At 34.5% G+C, this 25,100-nt stretch overlaps 1 protein-coding gene, 2 non-coding genes and 1 pseudogene across 3 annotated transcripts in view; 1 reads left to right on the forward strand and 3 right to left on the reverse strand.

Moving 5' to 3' along the window:
• Nucleotides 1-25,100, reverse strand: part of LOC150108030 (uncharacterized) — a 60,699-nt gene that overhangs the window by 12,504 nt on the left and 23,095 nt on the right. The gene's annotated exons all lie outside the window — the stretch shown is intronic.
• LOC150108032 (small nucleolar RNA U3) lies at nt 4,140-4,356 on the reverse strand. Its single transcript, XR_016548157.1, has one exon. It is a non-coding gene; the product is annotated as a small nucleolar RNA U3 (small nucleolar RNA).
• LOC150108033 (U2 spliceosomal RNA) lies at nt 7,465-7,641 on the forward strand (annotated as a pseudogene).
• LOC150108034 (small nucleolar RNA U3) lies at nt 14,907-15,123 on the reverse strand. The gene has a single exon (XR_016548156.1). It is a non-coding gene; the product is annotated as a small nucleolar RNA U3 (small nucleolar RNA).

A 25,100-nucleotide genomic window follows, 5' to 3' on the forward strand; every position in this document is an offset into this window, starting at 1 on the left:
GAGCTTACGAGAATACAATCCTCGGCATCCCAGAGTTGCCTTAGCTACTAAGTCAAGTAGGCGGTGCAACTCGGGGATGTCGATGGCTGTATTCTCGTAAGTTCTCAGGTCAACTTACGAGACTTTCTTAGTTTCTACAAACATTCGGCTCTGAAATAATGTTGGATCTTATCTGCTTTGTCGATGTAAATTTGCATCACCCAAATGAAGCTGTATGCTTTTTCTTTTACTAATAGACAATTCGGCTGATCCCAGTGGTAGTCGAACACCAGGGCAACTCGTTGCAAAGGTGAAGAAAGCTACACACCAACACATGCTGAGGTTGCTCAGATTCCATTCACACCTAGATAATTTTTAATGCAGTATGTTGTTATACTTGTTCTATTTTAGTATTAGTCATTGTCATTAATGTCTTACTGTGCATAATTTATGAATTAAACTTTATCGTATGTACGTATAGGAAAAAACATAGTATACATAGGGTTCGGTACTATACGCAGTTTCAGGTATCAGCGGGTTGTCTTGGAACGTATCCCGCGCGGATAAGGGAAACTATAAATCTTTTTATTCCAGCATGAGACTATTGCCCGATTAGATAAATAATCGAAATCTGTACGAAGTGATTCTCATTTGGTGCTAAACACTGCATAAGATATATTCTTCTATAAGTATAAAAGAATATCATGGTTTAATATTTTTTATAAATCAAGTGGATGTTAAATCCAACATTATTTCAGAATGCAGAAACTATGAAAGTTTCGTACGAAATTTGACCCATGAGTTACGAGAATACACTCGCCGGCATTGCATTAGCGCGGACCTTATAGAAGACATGATCGCTTGTCCAAGCGTCCATATGGTCGATTTTGATAAGATTTTAATGGCCTGACGCTTGGGCAAGCGATCATGTCTTCTATAAGGAACAAGCCTTTACCTGAATTGCATACTATAATAGATAACTTAATTTGATCGATAAGAAAGCCCTCTTCATTTTTTTTTTTTTTTTTTTTTTGCTCAGAATCAGAGTACAAAAATACCATGTAGAGGGAATGGAACTATAAAACAAATTTTTGATTTTTTTTTTTTTTTGTATTATAAAAGGCTATATTTGTATTATTCATAAGCCAAACAGTAGAAGTTTGTAGCATCGCAAACATAGTAGAAGGAAGAGAAACTCAGTCCACTCAATCGAACATTAATTCGATAGCGTGAAGGATGAACAGATGCAAAGAATAAAAACGAAAGAACAGCGTGCAGTACACATGTTTCAATGAAGTGAACATGAATGGCGTGAGGGAAATTACTGAAAATAGATTCTATCCAGTACGTTATTTCATGTCAATCAACAAACCGTTTGCGTTCGCGCCAAACAACTCACCTGATAAACAAATAGTAATGTGCATTCTCCACATGACTCTATTAAGCTGATCAGTACAATGAATAATTTTTTTTATTTGAATTCGCTTTCCTTCTACAGTGCTGTTCTATTATATAGTGCAGAGCAAATGAGGTAGGTCGTATTGAGAGGCAATCGCACTTCGTGAAAAATAACCAGCACTTTTTATTACACATTGTACTGAACACTAAAAAGTGTCTAACTCCTGCCATGATGAATCAAAAACCAAATAAAACGTAAATTGGCAGTGGAAACAGAGTGCTCGCTACTAAGTCGATATTACAATGTTCGTCAGTTCTAAACAGCTGTACGAACAATCCGTTTTAACTTGATGTGGCTGAAGAAAAAGAACAAAAGCGATAGTTGTAAAAATAATGAAATAGCATTCTCCTTCTTATAAAGAAGAATATTTATATATTTTATCATTACCCACGAAGTCAAGAAACTCGCAGAGATACTAGACAAGGAGACCCAATATCACCAAGCATTTTCATCGCACATTTAGAAAGAGCAATGAATAAAACGAAGGAAGATGCAAAAGGAATATCTGTACACGGAATGAGAATTAACAATCTGAGATTTGCAGATGACATTGTTATTACTGAAGAAGACGAAAGAGAACTACAAAAAAACACTGAAACTGTTAAATGAGGAAGGGAAGAGATTAGGACTTATTATGAACTTTGAAAAAACAAAGACAATGATATTTGGTGAGAAGAACATGAAACAAAAGATACAAGTGGATGGAACTGATACAGAAAATGTAGAACAATTCACATATTTGGGAAGTGTGACATATGACTTGGACTGTAAAAAAGAAATAAAGATCAGGATTGCAAAGGGAAGAATAAATCTGAAGGCCATGAATAAAACATTTGTTTTATTGTCCAGATTTCGCTTCCATACATTAAAACCGGTAAGGCTAATGTATTGTATACTTTTAGCCTGGTTTGTTTTTGAACTGGGTTTGGTTTAAACATAGAGTTAATTACACCCATTATTTTTAAATATTTTGCAATTTTTACGTTTATATCTTTTTCATTTTCATATGTGATCATACATCCTAGGTAATTAAATGAATTCACCTGTTCTAAGATCTTGTTACCTATTACTATTTTAGTTCTTGCTGGATCTTGTCCTTTAAAGGCCATAGTTTTTCATTTTTCCGTTGATATTATCATACCATAATCCTTGGATATCTCATTTAGATTTAAAATAGCTTTCTGTAAGTTATCTTCAGAATTTGTAATTATTATTTGGTCGTCGGAAAAGAGGAGAGTGTTTAAGTTTACTGTATGAGAAAGTTTAATTCCTTGATGTAATTTTTTATTCCATTTTATTATTATTTCATTTAAGTAGATATTAAAAAGAGTTGCTGAGAGGGGACATCCCTGTCGGACCCCTTGGTTTATCTCTCTCGTATATGATAGCTCGTGATTTAATCTTATTTGTATTTGATTATTTTCGTATATACTTGTGATATAGTTTGGAGAACATATAGATCAAAATTCCACTCAAATTTATTCCTCCTTTCAGTTGCCTGGAGGGAGGGAGGTGAGTTGGCGTAGGTCCAACATAAATTACTCCTTTTTATTATTAATTATAAATTACTAATTATATGAAGAATTAAAGGCTTCAATTCGGCGACGTGAAATTATTTAGGTTAAGGGATATTACATTACATCCCATATTGTGGGATGTAATATCCCTTAACCTAAATATAAAAAAAAAGTATCCTGTTTTAAAGGTCAATGGATTTTGACGAGGATAATTTCATCTACTCTTAAAATACAAATTAAATACGAAACTATCAAAATATCAAAAATAAACCAAATTGGCAAATCAATTCAGGTTACTTTAGTGAATATAAAATATTTAAATCGATTAAACGCAAAAAATGTGGGAAAAAAAATACCTAGAACAAATTTTATAAATTTACTCAAAGGTCAATAAATTTATACCACTGACTTGAGAGCAAGGATGATCGTCATCTCAAAATTTCTTTGAATGGTTTTAACAATACGAAATTAATGAAATGCGATTAATTATGGCACGCATAAAGTTTTTAGTCCCTATCATGGGCGTCCTAAGAGGGACAAACGGGGCACTCCCCCCCCCCCCGGAATCTACTTGTGAAAAAAAAGACAATTAAATAAAAATTTATTGATGTAATTATTTGTCTCCAAGCTTTCCCATCCTGGAAAATATTCCGCAGAAGCGCATGATCACTACTACTACTTTCCGTAATTTGTTTGATGGTAATATTCCGTGGTATGGAAGGATATCTACGAGTTCTATTGTATGGAAGTGAAATCTTCACAATAAAACAAAATTAAAAAATATAAACATAAATGAAAGAATGAAAACAGAGAGATTACCAAAACAAGCTTTAAATGACAAACTATTAAGGGGGGGGGGGGGGGGGGGAACAGAACGTCATCTTAAGAAAATCGACGTCACTTCTAAGGCCAAAACAGGCCACTCTAGGCCTAAATCCTTGACAAGTATGGTGATATCAGTGCATAGACAATATCCATTGTTATTAAACAACTATATTCATTTTATAAATAAATTTAGTTAATATTAGTATTTGGATATGATGAAAATATTAAACACTAATAAAAAGTGTTAATTACATGCTAATAATGGAAAAAGCAAATAATTCTCGCTATTTTAAAAAAAAATAATATATATATATATATATATATATAAATGTAGTTATACAAAATGCAAAAGGTTGGTTACCACTCAGAACGAGTTTCCTCCCTCCACTTTCTCTAAAAAGAGGAAGCAGAACGGTCATCCACGGCAAAGATCGCCACTGAAAAAGTAGCAACCCAAGCCCTCGTCGCGCTCAGGAGGAAACCCCACAGCTCCTCATCGTGGTTGAGTTTGCTGCGAGTTTCAGAGTCCGAACTCGCTGAACACACTACAGAAATGATCCTGTGAAGTATGATCTTAAAGACACTACACTTACTTGATCTAATCTATTTAGCTTATGAAATCTAGATTATGGTGTGTCAATGAAAAGTAACTAGAATATAATGTATATTTTTCTTTTCACTAATTCTAGAAGAAAAATATTTATGTATTCGTGAAGGAAATTTCCTCTTAAAGAAATTTATATGTAAAAAAATTTTAAATAATAAAAAGTAGCATAAAATAAACTAATAAAGCATAACAGTATTGTAATAATATCGTTTAAGTTGTACCATTTGGTGGCGCCATCTATGAATATTTCAACGAATCATTATATTATTATTATTAACAGTTTTATTTTATTTTCTGTTGCGTTTATTTTTTAATATTAATTCTATACATGAGATTTTGTAATAAGTTTGTTTGAAATATTAACATTTCACGGATTAAAACTGATTATACCCATTTTTGTGAAATCAAGCGCTCCTCTGTTTCGCTGCAGTACGTTTTGAAGAAATTATAGCAGTTCAGTCCAGAAAACAGTAAAGATACAGAATGGTATAATAGAGTGAATTTGCCGCTTTGCACTAATAATAATTTAATAATTGCAAAAATAATATAAAGATGAAATAATGTGCATTGTAATGGATATTTAAAAATCATTATAGATAAATGACGTAATATACTAAAGATATTTAACCATTATAAATTATCACTATCTTATTACTATATATATATTAACATTGATGTATAATTAAACATATCATTTTACTTGACGTTTATGAATTAAAATAAAATTAAGAAGAAAAAACCATTAAAATAAAACCTGCATATTTCCATAGATCACAGGATCATATTGGAATACATTCTTGTTATTCCAGCATGAGATTTATGGCTCGATTAGAAAAGTGATTCTCATTTAGTGCCAAACACTGCATAAAATATATTCTTCTATAAGTATAGAAGAATATAATCGTTTTATATTTTTTGTTTATTTTTAGAATACATTTTTGGAAATTTTTGAGGAAAGCCAACAACACGAATGAGCATGAAAATTTTAATGAAGCTATAAATAAATTACTTCGTTTTAGTTTCTACGGAAAGAATTGAAGTGAATTCTGTGGAAGGAATTGATTCACCTACATATAAACTTTCAAAATATTTAGCAAAGTACCTCAAGTGTTTCTTCAATAAATCTTCATCTTTCATCAAAAACACCACAGATTTTGTTTCTCATATTAAAGATATTCCCATCGATGATAATGATATTCTAGCTAGTTTGGACATTATATCTTTATTTACTAACGTTCCTACGGACGAGGTACTTACATTACTACAGGATAAATTATCCAAAAAAATGTTCACTTTATTAAAGCATTGCATTCATTCTGGTTACTTCAGATATAAGGACTCCATTTACCAACAAAAACAAGGCCTGGCAATGGGCAACCCTTTGTCCCCAGTGCTAGCTAACATCTTCCTTGAAGACTTTGAAAAGAAAGCCATATCTTCCTTCTCATTTAAACCAAAAGTTTGGAAAAGATATGTTGATGATATATTCATTATTTGGAATCACGGGCACACATCTCTCACAGATTTTCTTCGTCATCTAAACATCCAACATCCTAATATAAAATTTACTGCTGATATAGAAAATAATAACTCTTTACCTTTTTTGGATGTTATGCTTACACGATGCTCTGAAAGATTAAAAATCTCTATGTACAGAAAACCTACGCATACTAATAGATATCTGCATAATCTTTCTCATCATTTTCCACCACAAAAACTTGGAATTATATCTACCTTAGGACACAGAGCACGTTCTCTCTTAAATGAACAAGATGAACTACAAAAAGAAATGAATCACCTCACTCTTATTTTTAAACAAAATGGATACTCTGAAAAAACAATTAAGAAATTTCTTCTGAACCCTCCTAAGCAGTGCACAACAGAGACTATTAATTTTAAAGGTAGCATCTCCATTCCATACATTAGCACAGTCTCTAAGAAAATAGCTAAAGTCCTTAAAAAATATAATATCAGGACCTTCTTCACCACACTTCCAAAAATCCGCTCTCTAATCAGCCATCCAAAACCTACTCATCACAACCTTAAGTACCCTGGAGTATATAAATTGTGGTGTGATTGCAATATCCCATACTTTGGTCAAACTAACAAATGTATTGAACAACGCATAGAAGAGCATAAGAGAGACATCTCATACAAAAGATCTCATGCAACTGCGTTATCCAGTCATGTTCTTTTTTCAAATAATCCTAATGATGACCAACAAAGCCACTCTGTATGCTGGAATAGATCAGAAAATATTTTTCGCTGTGAAGATGAGTTTGAAAGGAAAATCGTAGAATCAAGGGAAATCCTACTGAACCCGGTCCACTTAAATAATAATTTAAGTTATAACATCCCAGATAGCCATGCTGCAGTTATTCAATATTGGCGTTCACGTGAACTTGCACGCACAATTGCAACAAACAATGGCACGCCAGTTGGAACAACTTGAAAAATACAACGTTTTTATGTATCGATTATGTGAGGCAATTTGTACCTGTAATTTCCAGTTTGTTTAAATAATTCAATGTTTATTAGTATTCCTTTCCTTTATAAATACCTGAAGAAGGCTGCTATATGCCGAAACTAGTAGTATTTATCATTAAAATCTTTATATGTTATCTCGGTCTTGGAGTCATTAAATCTATTTTTTGAAATATATATATATATATATATATATATATATATATATATATATATATATATATATAAATCCGATTTAAGTTTTATACTAAAACAGGTGTTAGAAGATGACCTCCAAAGACACCTGATCAGTTAAACTGTTAATTTAAAAGTATATTACGAGCGCATATAAGAAAAGTTTATTTCAAAGATTTTTTTTAGAACAGGTGTAAGGAGATGATGTTTTACAGACCTTTTAGCCACAACCTTTTAGCCACAACCTCTGGGTTATAGAGCTAAACGGTTTAACTGAGGCCTCTTTTTACCTACTACTATCCTACTCTACCTTTCTTTAATCTCCCCTATTACTACCTGCTGACCCTCAGCAATCTTTATACTCCAAAGACCGATGATGAAAGACATCAACTCCCATTCTACTTCTTTTAAAGGAAGGGATCGCTTCTCGGCCTTTTGGCTTAGATCAAGTGTGTAGTATATGTTCTCGGAAGACTTCGCGTTTTTTCGTGAAACAAACAAACTGAGCATCTGTTCATAACCGTTGATATCGGTACGAGTCCCATCGGGCCTCACGATATATTTAACGGAGATTTACAGATCTTCCTAAACCCCGGACCGGGGCAATAATAAACACTTGGGGGTGGGAATAGTTAGCCCCCCCTCGCCAGCTATGGCCAATGTTTTGCCGCTCACGCGGACTCTCGGCATCGAGACTGACGCTGATCTAAGACCCCGACTATTGGCTAAAGCCCTGATTGACTGCGTCGGTGCGGACCAGATATTTGGATTCACTCCTTTCGGTAATGGCAGATACCAAGTTGTAGTTAGGAGCGCCGAGACTAGGGACAAGTTGCTCAAAGGGTTTCAATGTAACGGAAAGAAAATTTTTCCGTTCATGGTGGGGAGCATTATCAAACTGCTCCAAATCTCCAGATTCCCCTTGGAATATATACAATGTGATGAAAAAATAATCCACGAAGTGTTTGGGAAACGGGGTGTTGTTCGAAACATACAAATCTTAAACGATGCAGACAACCCCCAATGGAAGTCGGGGGAAGTAAACATCTCGCTCGAGATGAAAACAGCGGTTCCAAACTTCGTCAACATCGGATCCGCTAGGGTAATGGTAAACTACCCTGTCGTTAAGAAGCAATGCTTCCGATGTGGATCCTTCGACCATCTAGGAGCGAACTGCCCAAAACTGACATGCAAAAACTGCCTAACGACAAGTCATTCACTGGACAAATGTCTCATGGCTTGCCTCAAATGCGGGTGCAAAGACCACAAAGTTAACACCTGCCCATCAAGAACGCATGCAGAAAGGATGGGAGGTGCTATTATACCAGTCACAGTCTCCTCAGTAGAGAAGCCTACAGCTACTACAGAACAAGAGTCGGAAAACACGGATTTTCCAACTATAAACGAGGCATACGGCAAAATAACGGCTATAGAAGAAAAGGCAGCCGCCACAGAAACCATAGCCTGCACACCCAAGAAAGAGAAGAAGCGAGAAACGGCCAATAAACAAGCTGTGTCACATGATGAAATCACTGCAGAAGGAAAAGTAAATAAAACAGAAAACATGGAGGCAAGCAGCGCCCCCTTCAAAAGACCTCTGAGTCCAGAGGAAAAAGAGATGAAAAAAATAAAACCAGCAGAAACAGAAGAATTGGAGACTCCTCATGCAAAAGCGGGGGAGACTCTAAAGCATCTAGTTAAAGGTATTCCTGGGGTGGGAGGAAAATTTCAAGACGCAATAGTGAGAATAGGGGAACCTGAGCTCCTCCTCACTGGGAAATATGGTCCAAACGTAGTTAGTGCAAAATAGGGTGACATATTTGTTGAAGACATCAGCCAAATCACCCCTGAGCAAGTACAGCTAGCCATGGACATAGACGAGGAGGCGGCATCGGCGTTCTTCACAGCTCTCTCCAAATTAGACATGGCCAAGGGAAGTGAGGTGGCTAAAAGAATAATGACTGCCCACAAAAAGCGACAGTCACAATAACCATCCCATGGTTTCCTGTCCACAGCAATAGCTCTCTAGTTCCAACAGTTGGGGGAGGGCCTGAGAACCTGAGCGGCGAAGGCCTACAGCGAGGCGGTGCAGCTTCTTGAGAGCTGCATCACTTAGACCAGACCCTTTTCCCCCATCTTTTTTGGTTTCCAGTTCTTTCTATATAGTTTTATTTTCTCTGTACTTCATGTTTTTGTTTTTGTTCCATGTTTCCTTTTTAGGATTTTTCCTTTTTCTTCTAAAGTGAAAAATCAACGACCGTTTTAGAATCTCCTGGGTGGCAAACAGCTAAAACAGGTCAACTGAGGCCTCTTTCACCTACCCTACTACTCTATCTTTATATTTCCTCTCCCACTATCTGCTGACTCTCAGTCTATCTTACTCTACAGGCCGATGATGAAGACTTGTTGACCTCACAAATTATTAAAGGAAGGGAGTGCAGATAATAAAAAAGGTTTTCTCAAAATGAGGAGACGTATGGGACATAAAAATCACCAATGATGCTGACTACCCCGACTGGAAGACTGGCGAGGTGACCTTCCTTATGGAGATGAAGGCCGAAGTCCCCAACTTTGTATTTCTAGGCTCTGCCAGGGTAGTAGTCAACTGCCCTGGTGTAAAAAAGCAATGTTTTCGGTGCGGATCACTCGAACACCTAGGTGCAGACTGCCCCAAGAAAAAATGCAGGAACTGCATGGCGGCAGGACATGCCCTAGCCCAGTGTGAGGCACCTTGCCTGAAATGTGGAAATACAACCCACAAGGTAGACGTTTGTCCCAACAGGACAAAAGCAGAACGAATAGGAGGTGCTATATCGCCAACCCCAGCAACCACTCCAGTAAATAAACCTGAACCCGAAAAAAAGGACGACATTCTAGTTATAGGCAAAACAGCAGAGGAACCTAAAACAACCGAGCAGGAAGACTCTCCAGTCATTCAACCCACAGCTATCGTGACAGTAACAACAGGAAATCAAGCCGCCACCACGAAAAACTCAGAATGGAAAATAAAGAAAAAAAAAGAAACGTAACGCAAGGAAAACTCGCATCAAGATGGAAGAGACCACAGAAGTAGAAGAAATGGAAGCCAGCAACAACACAGAAAAAAGACCAATCAACCCTGAAGAGGGAGAAACGAAGAGAACAAAACCAGATAACACATGCCCAGAAGTATCTGACTCTGAGGAAGAGGAAGAAAGGGAGATCAGAATAGAAAATCAAGAAGAGACTGAAAAATCAAGAAAAGGCAATATTTCCTCAGCCGAGGAATCGGAGGAAGAATCCATCCCCGCCGTGGACGCCCAAAGGGTTCAAATGCGTTTAATCCCAGAAAACTCCGAGGTAATCCTCCAAAGGGCAATAGACAAAATAGTCTATTGCCCTTTGGAGGATTATAGACAATATACTCCTCCTCACAGGTCCTGAGACCATAAGCTTCGAATGGGGAGACCTCTATATAGAAAGATTAAGTGAACTAAACCCAGCACAGCTAAAAGGAATCCCTGAATTAAACGAAGAAACGGAAAGGAGTCTGTATAAAGCTCTTCACCAAATAATAAATTGCCGGGAAAAAATAGTAGCTTCTCAAATCTTACAGAAAAATACAACAAAAAAAGAGTTAAGGGCAAACTAAAAACTTGTCCTCCTTTCAGGACCAACTAAATACTTAATTCTGTTGTACAACTTATTGGTTTCTCTAGCTCACTAAGGAGGGGGTAGACCTGAGAACCCGGGCTGCGAAGGCTTACGTCGAGGCGGTGCAGCTCCTTGTGGGCTGCATCACTCAGGCCGGGTTCTTCCCCCAACTCTCGGTTCTCTGGTTGAAAAAGTCCACCTCAATCTCAATACGGATCCTGCTATCGCAGTTTTTTTTTTCTTTTTTTTCTTTTTCAGTTGTAAGGCATAGTTTAAGAATAATCTAAGTTCCAAATTTTAACAAACTTTTTCTTTTTTTAGGGGTTACGAGAGAACGTCTCCAGACACCTGGATTAATGTAACCTAAAGTTATCTTTTTCGTATAAAGTGAAGTATAAATTTTAAGTTTTTTTTTAGAACAGGGGTAAGGAGATTATGTTTTACAGACCTTTTAGCCACAACCTCTGGGTTACACAGCTAAACATGTTGACTGAGGCCTCTTTTTACCTCCTACTATCCTACTCTACCTTTCTTTAACTTCCCCTATTACTACCTGCTGACCCTCAGCAATCTTTATACTCCAAAGGCCGATGATGAAAGACATGAACTCCCATTCTACTTCTTTTAATAATAGACAATTCGTAAGTTTTAAATCGCTCGTCGTTCTCGGTTATCAGATCGACTGTCGCTGTATCGCAGTGCTTGTGCTCAAGTAACTCGAGGGTTAAGATTAGTGGTGCTGGCAATTCGGATATGCCAAAGAGAAGCGGTAAAGTTCTTCCTTTTAATGACTACATTATTATTAATATTTATATCTCTGACTACAAACTTAACGGATTACAATGACGAATATAAAATAGAAAAAATGCTTTTCTGAGAACAAAGCGATGGCGCACTCATCACGGGGGGCAGATCATGAACTATTTAAAGTAAACGATATATGCCACTACATAGTTATATTAAGAGATTTCTTCAGTCCTATTTACAGAATAACTAGAACAGCATACCAGATAAAAAAAAATAAAATAAATAAATAAATAAATAAAATGCATTCAACAGACTGCCTCACATATAAATATAACAATCGCTACGGAAAAGCCACCTGGAGCTTTTATATACCTGACTCGACCAATAAACGGCCATCCGATAGTAGAAACTTTAGGACCTATAACGAGCTGAAAAGGGCATTTTGCCGATATTATAAAGACACGGAAAATTACGAAAAAAAAAATTCTGACATAATCTTATTGGTTATTTATCAATTACGACCACAGAACGTAAGGCTATAAGGCTAATTGTATATCAAATGCGTGGTTTTCTGACCTGTTTTGTGAGATGAAAAACTCGAATTTCTGAAGGGGGAACCTTTCACCTCCGTATGAGATTCGGCTAACTGACATGCAGTTGGGGGGGGGGGAACTCATAAAGGTTTTTAGACGAAGTTCTCTGTAATGTCAAAAGACTAAAACACACTATTCTCCTTATAATAAAAAATATTCCTATATTTTTCAACATGGCAGTAACCCAAATTCAAGCCCGCATTGCTGTAAGAAGTGGTAGAGACATTAAGTTGCCAACTGGCAGAGCCATTCTGTCACTTCAAACATTCCTTCGTGTGTTATTACACATCAATAAAGCACAATAAACTAAAGACAATAAAACAAAAAAAATCTTATAAATTATCAATATCTTATTGGTATATATTATTGCCATAAAATTATATTATTTCACTTGATGCTATGTATTGATAATTATTTTGAAATTCATATTAAACATTTCTGAAAGGGAAAAATGCTTAAGTAGGCATTATTGTTAAAGGGATTCGACGTTACTTCATGTTATCTTTAACTCTTAATCAACAATCGATGTTGTATTTCGCGCCAACCAATCCGACTGGTAGATAAACTTTCCTTCATATTTACTTCCCTTGTACAATTGTTCAGTCATATAGTATAGGCCCATTGTGATAGACAGAATGAGAGGAAACTGCTACTTGTCTAAAGTTCTCATCTTAAAAACCAGCGTGTTTTATTGACAATGGTCATTGTTCTGACTACCGCAATAGTACTATGCAGGTTCTGAATGGCTGTACCAAATAATCCATGCAGTCAGGCGTAATTTTATAATTTTATGTAATGACAGAAAACTACCAAAAAAAAAATAATAAACAGCATTCGCCTTATAATTAAAAATATTCTTATATTTTATTATTATTATCAGACCTCCACTGAATTAAACAAAATCATACATAATGTTATGTTAGGGCTTAACCGTGTGAATAAAAACACCGATAACAAAGGAAAAAATGGTCGGGGGGAGAGAGAGAGAGAATGAGTCATACCAAAAGGTGCGTTTCGTAATAACATTCTTCTATTATTCTTGACGCGTCCACCTCGAAGTCTTAGGAACTGTAAACATATACTTTTTGTTTTGCCTGACTATGCCGCTAAAAAACGATCTAATTTAAATCCGAATTGAAATGACTTGACATATTTTATTAGCGATCCGAAATACCAATTTTCATTAAATTCATCCAGCTGCCGATCTGGCTTGGCGAGCGGATAGCGCTTCGTTGTTCACCCTATAGGTAGCTGACTCAAATTCCACCGTAGGCGTGTATGTTTGTGAATGTCTTTCTGTGGGGCAGAAACGGCCTCATAAATTTCGTGTGGACATGAAAACGGTATGTATTTACCTCCATATCGCTGGATCTCCAGAAAAAAACACCACCAGAGGTGTTTGATTCTAGAAGCGAATAGAATTTTCCAGTTCCGCAGTTTGGAAGAAGCAAGTAAGTTTTTGACTCCTGGAAACTCGGGTTTTTACCCCTAAAAATTGACAAAAGAACTCGCACTAATTCAGATATAACATACTTGTTTGGGTTTAGAGTACCGAGATGGTACCCTCTCTTCCCTGAAAGCCTTGCTTCACTAATAATCTTGAGCTCGGTTATCTCGATGGAGACCAAATATCAACAAAAGGAGTTTGCCTTTTCTGTTTAGAAATAAAAGGCATTAGTTGAGGGGTGGAGAAAGAATTGTTCCATTAAAAGTATTTAGTAGCCAAATACCAATTTTTCATTAATATTCGTCCAGTGGCAAGGAGAAGTTGTGTGTGTGAAATGGGTATTTCCTTATTAAACAACAAATGTTACGTTACACTTTTACTCTGTATTAAATGTACCTCAGAGGTCAATACACTAGTCAACTCTTATCCGCTATCTGCGGTCAACTCCGGTCCGAAGATATTAACTTACGAAAGGTCGACTTACGAAACTTGCATAATCTCTACAAACATTCGGCTTCGAAATAATGTCGGATCTAATATCCACTTTGCCGATGTAATTTTACATCGCCGAAATGAAGCCGTATGGCTCTTTTTTTTAGTAATAGATAGTTCTGCTGATCCCAGAGGTAGTCCAACACCAGGACAACTCTAGCAAAGGGTGAAGAAAGCTACACACATCTGAGGTTGCTAAGATTCCATTCAGATCACTTTATTACAGTATGTTGTTATAATTATTCTATTTTATTATTAGTTATTCATCTCTTACTGCGTCAAATTTATAAATTAAACTTTATCATAGGTATGTATAAGAAAGAACAGTATATAAAGTATAGGATTCGGTACTATCCGCGGGGTGTCCTGGAACGTATCCTCCTTAGATAAGGGTGGAGGAAAGCAACACACACACACACATTTGAGGTTGCTAAGATTCCATTCACATTCATATCACTTTATTACAGTATGTTGTTATAAGTGTTCTATTTTATTATTAGTTATTGAAAAATTCTAGTTTTTTTAATCTCTTTTGATCTACGTTAGCATTTCCATTAGAAAACTTTTTCTCTTCCAATTCTGATTTAATTCCCTCCCCCCCCACACAAACTTGTTTCTGATTGTAGGCAGAAACGCGTATATAAAATAAAAAAGAGAATGCAGATGAACCCGACTGACAACTTTATTCCTCCTTCCATATCCAGTGAAGAGATGTGGAAATGTCGCAGCCTATGATCGACATTCACTACTCCTCTTTTGATTTTTAAAATATTATCGCTATTTTAAACAAAAATAATATATATATATATATATATATATAAATGTAGTTATATATATATATATATATATATATAATAAATGTAGTTATACAAAATGCAAAAGGTTGGTTACATACATTTGGAACGCGTTCCATTCGCAAATAACTAATTTTTTTTAATTTAAAAAAAAAACCACTCAGAACGAGTTTCCTCCCTCCACTTCCTCTAAAAAGAGGAAGCAGAACGGTCATCCACGGCAAAGATCGCCACTGAAAAAGTAGCAACCCAAGCCCTCATCGCGCTCAGGAGGAAACCCCACAGCTCCTCATCGTGGTTGAGTTTGCTGCGAGTTTCAGAGTCCGAACTCGCTGAGCACACTACAGAAATGATCCTGTGAAGTATGATCTTAAAGAAACTTCACTTACTTGATCTAATCTATTTAACTTATGAAATCTAGATTATGGTGTCTGAATAAAAAGTAAGTATAATATGATATAACAAGTCTATTAGGAGGAATATACTTTCAGGTGTTTGCAAAACATTTATTTTTACAGAAAATTATATGCAAAAATGTTAAAAATCTGAACAAAATAGATAAACTAAATAATAACTGTCTTGTTTTATTTAGTTATGCTATGTGGCGCCATCTACAAGCCTTCCGATGAATTATTATTATTATTATTGACTATATTATTCATATTTATATCTGTGACTACATACTAACAGATTACAATCACGAAATATAAAATAGCAAACGTGATATTGTAAGAACAAAGAGATGTCGCACTCGTCACAGGTTAATCGATACATTAATAAAATACACAAGAAAACAAAATGAAGAAGTTAACTCTGTGTATTTAAACTGTAGTATCATGCTGCCATCTATTGAGATTTACATTAATTCCAGTGTAAAATGTGTGTGGTGGGGTGTGTTGGAGGAAGAGAAAAAGGAAAGCCTCACTAGCGTTTTATCCTTTTATAAGTATTACTTTCCTAGGAAGGGAGAGAAAACGCTACACTTAAAAATGAAAGCGGTTCAGTTTAATGGAAATTACTTGTAAACGAGCAAGTAGAATCGAGCAACATAAGTCTGAATAATGCACAAACTAAAACAATTCAAAGAAAAATTGGGGTTCTGATTTACTCAAGCTAATCTCCAATATCGGTGCATCCCACTAAAGTAACAATAACAGGGCCGGCGGAAGCGGGCATGCAGAGCATGCGAGCGCCGCTATGAAGGGGGTACCGCCGCCAGGGCAGGGTTCATAAGTTAATTTTTAAGAAACAAAATTTTTATCATAAAAACAAACACTTCTTAAAATGATCATATTAAAATAAATAAGGCCGGATACACCGAATAAAAATTTTTAAAAAATTGAATATTGCCGCCTCTTTAATCAGCTGGCTGTTTATAATTTTGCAGCGATAGCAGGCTAAATGCTTGCCTGCAGTTGTTGTGTCTACTGCAGTCTTTTCGAATTTTCATACAAAACATTTGTTGCTAGTTAACCAGTCATATAGTACGCATCTCAATAGGCTACCGACAGTAGGGCAGTGCGGCTATTATGTCGTCTCTGTGTCGCGTTGTGTAATAATTTCTTGTGGGTATAAAATAGAAATGGAATCAAAATTAAAAAAAAAAAAAGTTATCCGGTGCACAAAATCGTAAGCGTCATGCTGCGAAAGAAGCAGATGTTAAGAAACAAACTGGGGCGCTTAATAAATTTGTAAAAATATTAAAATATTCTGATGCAGATTGTAACCAACTCGATACATCAGAAATCAGAGTTGAAGAACCGTGCACATCATCCAGTTTGCATGAAAGTACTATTGCAACTATTGAACAAGATAACAAGATGCATGATTTAAATGAAAAACAGTTAGGAGAAGATTTAGTTGTAGTTGACCACGAAACTAACATATTGTTAGTCTGTAAATTTAGAAGATCCAGGTGAATTGGGAAATATTGATGAAAAATTACGAGTTGTTTTCATTGAAATGGGGCCTGTTCAAAAGAAAAATATAATATATCCCAGAGATACATATGGTCGTAAATTTGGTGACACATATTATAATAGAAAATAGAAAACGGGGAGCTCGTGCCAAGAACATGCATGGCTCATTTATTCCGAAACTTTTAATTCTATTTTTTTGCTTTTGTTACAAACTTTTCGCACCTACTGAATCAAGTAGTCTTGTAGAAGGTTATATCGATTGGAGAAATGTAAGTAGAACTTTGCATATACATGAGAGCTCACATGAAAAATCAGCTCACATGAAAAATTTCTTAAAATGAAATAACTTGATAAAAATTTAAAAAACAAAACTACTATTGATTGCCAGACTCAAAGCATGTATGAAATGGAAAAGAAACATTGGACGAGTGTTTTAGAACGCTTGATTGAAATTATAAAATTCCTTGGTAGCCAAAATTTAGCTTTTCGCGGATCATCTGATAAATTATATGACAGGAATAACGGCAATTTTTTAAAATTAGTCGAACTGTTTGCGAAGTTTGATCCCGTTATGGAAAATCATGTTGAAAGGGCCCTACAACGAAATAATAGAGTACACTATTTGAGTAATGACGGTCAAAATGAAATATTGGGAACTTTAAGTAACGCAATCAGGGATACAATTTTATTATCAATTCGAAAATCTAAATATTATTCCATTTTAGACTGCACACTTGATGCAAGTAAAACAGAACAAATGACCATTATTATTCGCTTTGTTTCCTGTGACAATGGAATTGTCAAGATCAGTTAAAACTTTTTAGGTTTTGTAGATATATCAGATTCCACAGGACGTGGTTTATGCGCAACAATAATGGAACAACTGGAAAAATGGAACATTCCCATTGAAGACATGTGATGTCAAGAGTATGATAATGGGGCAAATAGGAAAGGGGAAAAATATGGGCTCCAAAATTTGCTTTTGAACAAAAATCCTCGAGATTTTTACGTACCATGTGCTGCTCATACTCTAAATTTAATCATTAACGATGCACTAATAATATTTTTTGCAATTATTCAAGAAATATACAATTTCTTTTCATTCTCTTACAAGCGTTGGGCAATCCTTTTAAAGTTCGTAAAAAATTTGAAATTGAAACAGCCATCAGAAAGGCGATGGGAAAGTAATATTAATGCAATCCGCCCTCTATGATATCATTTAGGAGAAATTTACGATGCACTTTTTGAAATTTTAAATAATGAAAATTTTAATAAAGAAACTCAGCACGAAGCACAAACATTGTGTGCTTAAATAAAGGACTACAAACTTATTTGCTCTCTTATAACTTGGTATGATTTATTTAACAGAATAAACCCTGTGAGTAAAATGCTTCAAGACAAAAATATGAACATTACACTTGCTTTAGAATCTATCGAGAACTTAAAAATATTCTTACAAGAGTATCGATCAGATACAAATTTTAAAGTTCTAAAAACAGCAAAAGAATTGAGTGAAGAGGTGGATGGAGAACAAGAATTTAAAACTGGTACGGAAGTTCGACGACGAAAGAAGACACGACAATTTGACTACGAGCATCATGACGAAACGCCACAATCGCCAGAAGATAAATTTAGAGTGAATGTGTTTTATACACTCTAGACCAGGGTTTCTCAAACTTTTTCTACGACGGAACACTTCCCAAATCCTGAAATGTTCACGGAACACTTGGTTATTTTGTAATGTATTAATTAATAATTAATACATTACATATATTATCAATTAATACAATACATTAATTATCAATTAATTAATAATTGATTTTCATTGACATATCCATTCTGATCACCAAAAATTTTTAATATTATTATAAGTACTTACGAATGAATGCAGACTTTTTCCTCCTGTGTGCTGGATTTGTAGGTTAGGTAAATATAAATAAAATAAATGAATATATCTAAGCGTTAAGAAAAAACAATCATTTATTGTCAAATATTAATTAGTAAAAACAAAACACATAAAAATAGTAAAACGTATATTGCAAATTAAGTTCTTAATGACTCCGATGTTTTTGGGTCTTTGAATTACAAATTCTTTTGATATCAGGCACAATATTAGAAAGTTGAATTCTCATATTTCGTGTAGCGTCGAGTCTGTTCCTGGGCTTTGATTTGGTTGCAGCATAATATGAAAATCCTGCCTCGCATCAATGTGTCGTTGTAAAAGGAAGTAAAACAAGAATAGCTAGTTTTGACATGCTGGGGTACTCTTCTGTTAAATTTGTCCAGAAATCATTTATTGGCAGTTCCTTGTATTTGTGTTTTAAATCAGAGTCACTAATTAAGTCAATTAGATTCTCATAGTCACTTGCGCTGAAGCCTACTGGCTTAGCTGTCACAGTAAATGGATTCAGAACCCAGGAATTGTCCTCACTAGATTTTGGAAAATATTGCAAAAGGGTTGATTGCAAGCCATGCAAGTGTTCTAAAATTACGTACTAAAATTAGATACTTCTTCATTTACTTTTGAATTTATTTCAGTCAAAAATTCATGCAAGGTGGGAAAACAAAATTATTTTGTTCAACTGTAGAAATCCAGAATTGCAACTTCCTATCAAAAAATGCAATTTTATCTCTTGTATTAAAAATTGTAATATTCTTTCCTTGTAATGATAAGTTAATTTCATTGCACTTTGTAAAAATATCTGCCAGATACAAGACTCATCAACCATGAAGAATTTCTTAATAATTCAATAAAATTTTGTCCTAAATTATGTGACATCAAGAAGACCATTAACTCACTACGAAGTTCAAAAAGCCTCAATAATGCTTTTCCTCTGGATAACCATCTCACTTCAGTATGTAATAAAAGTGCGTTATGTGCACTACCCATTTCATCGCACAAAATTTTAAATAATCTGGATTGAAGTGGTCGAGATTTTACATAGTTGATCATTTTTACGGCTTCATCCAAATTAGTTTTTAAATATGTAGGAATTCTTTTTGTTACCAGTGCTTGTCTATACAAAACACAATGACTTTTGGTGGCTCTTGTGGCTATTTGCAGTATACGTGTTACAACTCCCTTCATCTTTCCGACCATTGCTTGAGCACCATCTGTACAAATATCAATACACTTCTCCCAACCGATTTCCTGTTTTGTAACATAATTATTAATACAGTTGAATATATCTTCTCTGGTAGTTTTTTCTTGTAGATATTTGCACATGAGTAAATCTTCTTCAATACTTTTATCAAATATGTAACGAACAAACACTAGTAATACAGCGAGTCCTACAACATCTGTAGATTCATCCATTTGCAATGAATATTCACTGCAAAGTCTAAGTCGATGAATTAGCTCTTTTTCTATGTCAGCAGAAAGATCTTTGATGCGGCGTGAAACAGTATCATTTGATAATTGTACTGCATCTATTTTTTTAGCAACCTGCTCGTTTAACATGCATGATACAATGTCTTTTACACAAGACTTAATTAGCGTCTCACCAATTGTATGAGCTTCACCATGAAGTGCAATGCGGTAACTCACGCGAAAAGACGCCTCGGTTGCATTTTCAGTTGTAGCCATTTGAAGTTTAGATTTTTCAAGCGAGTCACGTCGTCTCTTAAAAAAATGTATATCTTTTCCTTTGTAATCAGTGTGTTTTGTTTCGAAGTGCCTACGAAGTTTAGCTGCAGTCAAAGAACTGTTTACTAGTATTTTATTTCATAAAACACACATTGCATCAGGAGCATGTGTATTGCCAATACACGGAAATCCATAATTTAAATAATTTTCATGGTACTTCCGTTTTGGTCTGTTCTTAGATGACTCTTGTTCTTTAATATTAGCTTTTGAAGAAACCGCAGTTTGCAATTCCATATCTTCTCCAATCATACGAGTAGATGTGTCAGCAGAAGTACTTGCTCCTCCTTGTGTTAAAGTTCCTGTCTTTAAACAAGGCTCCATGGGTATTTTTTCAATAATATTCAAATTCCAATATTTGTCAGAGCTATAATAAAAACAAATAGAATTGTGTTATAAAAGGTAACTTTAGTATGAAAAACAATAAGATTATAAATAAGAAATGTCGAATAATATAAAAGTAAACGAATAATGCAAAATAGTAAAAAGAGACTGCAACCCTCAAAAGTAAACTTGTAAGAAAAGTACTAAACCGTATCAAAGAATGTAAAAGCAATTGTAATAAGAATGATTTGATAAAATGTTCAGTAACAAAAAATAAACGGTTCGAAATAAATCAGATATTAATTATAAAATTAGTTTAAAGAGTAAGAAGAATTCTTTTTTTAAGAACCGCCTCGCCTACTCCCTATATACGGGAATAAAAAGGCGTTAGCTGATTTCTTTTTTTCCGAGGGTCCGGTCCAAACAAATGCACTCGTAAATACTTTCCAAAAGTTTTTAAAGTTCATACATTAACATAAGTATTAATAATTAATGATGGCATAATCATAAAGTGTATTAGTACACTTGTGTATACGGTGTGGCATGTTGACAAATATAAATTGCATTTAAATTAGTTATTAATCACTGGACTAATGAAATCTTGTGGCATGTCGTAGTTTCTTCGGGCAAACATCATTAAATTAGTTTGTGCTGATTTTCATTGACATATCCCATTCTGATCCCCAAATATATTTATAATATTATTATAAGTACTTACGAGTGAATGCAAACTTTTTCTCCTGTGTGCTGGTAGTTTTCCTCTCCTTTTGTACATCCTGGAGATCTTCGCAGGCTTGAGATGGATGACTCACTATCTGCTCCGTCATAAACACCTTCAATAAGAGATTTCTTAATACCAAAATTAAACAAAGTGCCTGGTCTCTTATTCATATTAGATTTTAACTCTGTATTCCTCTTACTTTTAAAAAAATCACGGCACTCCGGTTTCAGAACAAGCACTTACACACTGCAATACGAACTTGCGAAGAAAGTATTCAGTAGTAATAGATTTGAGAACCGGATTCAGACTACCTTGATCTTCAATTTCAGTGGAAAAATTTTCTTTATACTTCCTTGCTGATTGGTCACTAACATTTGCAATGCAGATGTTATTTCGTTCAGTTTTGAGAACATGCCGCACATTTCGTAATCGGCTTGCAGGCAATATTTATGATCGGTCATAAACGGCGGTATTCTCTTTCCCGATTGTTGAAAGATTTCAATGTGTGAAAATTAACGATAATTCATGAATATTTCCATGTTTAAAAATATGCTGCCTGGTCACTGACATTTGCTACACAGATGTCATTTCCTTCAGTTTTGAGAACGGAGGATATGACACCCATTGTTGTAATGAGCTTGCAGACAATTTTTATGACCCGTCATAAACAGCGGCATTCCCTTTCCCAAATGTTGGAAGGTTCGATGTGTGAAAATTAACGATACCCAGATGTTATTATTAGGTGTTGTGGGTCTGAGCTTTTCGACATATTCACGAATATTATTCTCCTGAGAATATTTTTACTATAAAATATTTCTTCATGAAAAATGCTTAGAAAACTAAAATGACAAATTCCAGAACTTCTCGCGGAACACCTATTCACCTTCCGCGGAACACAGTTTGAGAAACTCTGCTCTAGACGTTGCAATGAGTTCGTTAATAGAACGTTTTGAACAACTAAAAACATATTATGATAATTTCAATTTCTTGTATAGATTACTACAAATTAATAACGAAGATTTACGAAAAAATTGTGACGATTTAGAGATTCTCTTGAAGGACTGCGACAATAAAGACCTAAATTCAATAGAACTATATGACGAGTTATGTGCTTTCCGGGATATTTTTCGGAAGGATAATTTAAATATTCAAACCCTTAATTCTTAATTTTATTGTGTCCAATAATTTATCTTTCCCTAACTTTTCAATTGCTTTAAGAATACTATTAACCTTACTTGTTAGTGTAGCGAGCGGTGAACGTTCTTTTTCCAAGTTGAAATTGATTAAAACCTACTTAAGAACAAGTATGTCACAAGAAAGGCTTGTTCGTTTGGCGTTAATAGCTATTGAATATGATGAATGTGCGGAATTAGACGTTAAGACCATTATTTCTAATTTTGTGAATATGAAATCAAAAACCCTAAAATTTTAATTAAAAAAATTTCAAGTATATTTATGTAATTTAATTTATTTTCTGTTATTCTGTAAATATGTTATTTTTTGAATACTTATATTAAATGTTCTAATTATTTCTGAGTTATTTTCTTATTTTCTCATCTATCTTGAGTTTCTTTTATTTTCCTAAAAGACAGTTCCACTTATAAAAATTATTAAAAATATTTTACAAGTTACTAAGAATTTAGTAACTTGTAAAATGCAAGAATTTTTTAAACTTTAGTTCAAATAAATTTTAACTTTAATTAAAATTCATTTTAATTTTGTTAGCGATTCGGGTTGGTGAGAAGGCTATAATCCCTGTATCATTATATTCAACGATTAAAGTGAAGTGGCTTTATCAAAATTTGCTTTTAACCTTTTGAGAATTTTTTTGAATATTCCGGTTTTTAACGATTATCCTGCGTAGTCAACACCTCCGGTTCGTTACATTTAGCGAACCAACGTGTGGCTGTTCTGTCAAAATTTATTTAAGAAATTTCAAATAATTTAAATTTTTATTATCGTAAAAGAACCACACACGCCCGGATCGTTACAGGGGCGCTTAGATAGAAATTGCATGCGGGCAGCAAAGACCCTAGCACCACTTCTGAACAATAATAAAAGTAAAGAACTCAACGACAGCTAAAAAATGGGGCAACTGAACTATTCGCCCAGGGATAAAATAAATAAAGAAATAAGCACCGAATATTTTTTTACTTGAAAACTGTGGCCCTTGATAACGGAAGAAAGTATATGCAAATCTATAAAACCACAGAACGATTATTTGTACAAATGACAGCGCATTACGATTTAAAAAAAAAAATACTGTTCAAAAAGTAGAATACACAACTAAAACGATTGCAAAACTTTGTTTCGCATGCATTTATGAAGACATCGTAGTAGTTTATTACGATCAAATAGTTTTTTGAGGCAGAAAATTCCTTGAGTGCATTACGTTCCCAAATGTAGTAAGAAGCGGAAATCGTCTCTGATTGTACCGCATCGTGTGTTACCGACGCTCCTGAAAAGACTTAAGGCTATTGTATAGAAAATGAAAAACTAAGTCAGTATGAATAAAACGGAAATTGCAGACGAATCTGCAATTTCACTATATATACACACGAAGGAAATAAATGCTAGAAATAGCAACAAGAATTTTCAGGACTTTCAATGTTAACGTAACTATGTTATTCCATTCTATGATTTCTATCTGTAAGTATATTTTCTAGTCAAATATTGTTTCGTCTGCGCCGTATCACGGAAATAAGCGATATTTTAAAACATTCCAAATCTTTGATATTGTAACATTTAACAATCTAAAATTCACGTTTTGTTCTGAAATCACAACTGCGACATCTAACGGCGGTTCCTTGATGAGAAAATTCTCTTTATTATTATGAAAACATATATTTCAATGAGAAATATATAATACATACACACTATTAAGCGGTAACAAAAAGTGTTTTTTTTTTCTCGTTAATTAACAATTAACTTTTTCGTTTATTTCGTTTAAATCGTTTATTTCGTTAAATAAACGATTACAATTTTGTTATTTTTCGATTTCGTATAAAACTGTGAAAGTGATATTTAATATATATATATAATATAATTTAAGACAAAATAAAATACACAATAAACAAATCAACATTATTACGGAACGTCTTGATAATAATACCTATTAATGAAATTATTTCAACTACTCGATCAAAGAAAACCCAAGGTCTGCATCTTTCTCTCATACAGAGATTTTTATTAATAAGATCAAGCACCTTTTGTCTACTGGTATATGAGATATATATGACTTCTGCATTACTTCAACTTTGGTATTTCTCTCCCGGATCTAGCTCCCACTGAGGAGACCTCAATAAAGGTAGAAACCAGTCTGGACAGTGACCCTTATTATACATTGCATTATACATGCCCGAAAGGGGATGTGCTTTGCATTATGGGATACATACTAAGGCAAGTGATATGAAGTCATTAGCTTCTATATACAAGGAGCTCAGATGTGAATATGTATTTCACACGCAAAACTTTGTTTTGCTTACTTGGGAAAAGGATTAAAACCAAGTATAAAATTTCTTGGTATCTTTAACGTATAATACACCAAAGATAAAAAACATTCTACATATATGTGTGTGTTTATCATTGCTAGTTTTCAAAAGTACGAATATTTTTTCGAATAATGTCTTTCAACGATGAAGACTTTCTACAATAGGAACCTTTATAACGGCTTTTCGAGCGAGTCCGGTCTCAATACAGATGTGGAGTTTTTCTTCTCGGAAACTCAGCCTTTTCATGAGGC

The sequence above is a fragment of the Typopeltis vanoorti genome, chromosome 3 (assembly GCF_054136105.1).
Source record: "Typopeltis vanoorti isolate ZY-2024b chromosome 3, IOZ_Tvanoo_1.0, whole genome shotgun sequence".
Classification (NCBI taxonomy): Eukaryota; Metazoa; Arthropoda; class Arachnida; order Uropygi; family Thelyphonidae; genus Typopeltis; species Typopeltis vanoorti.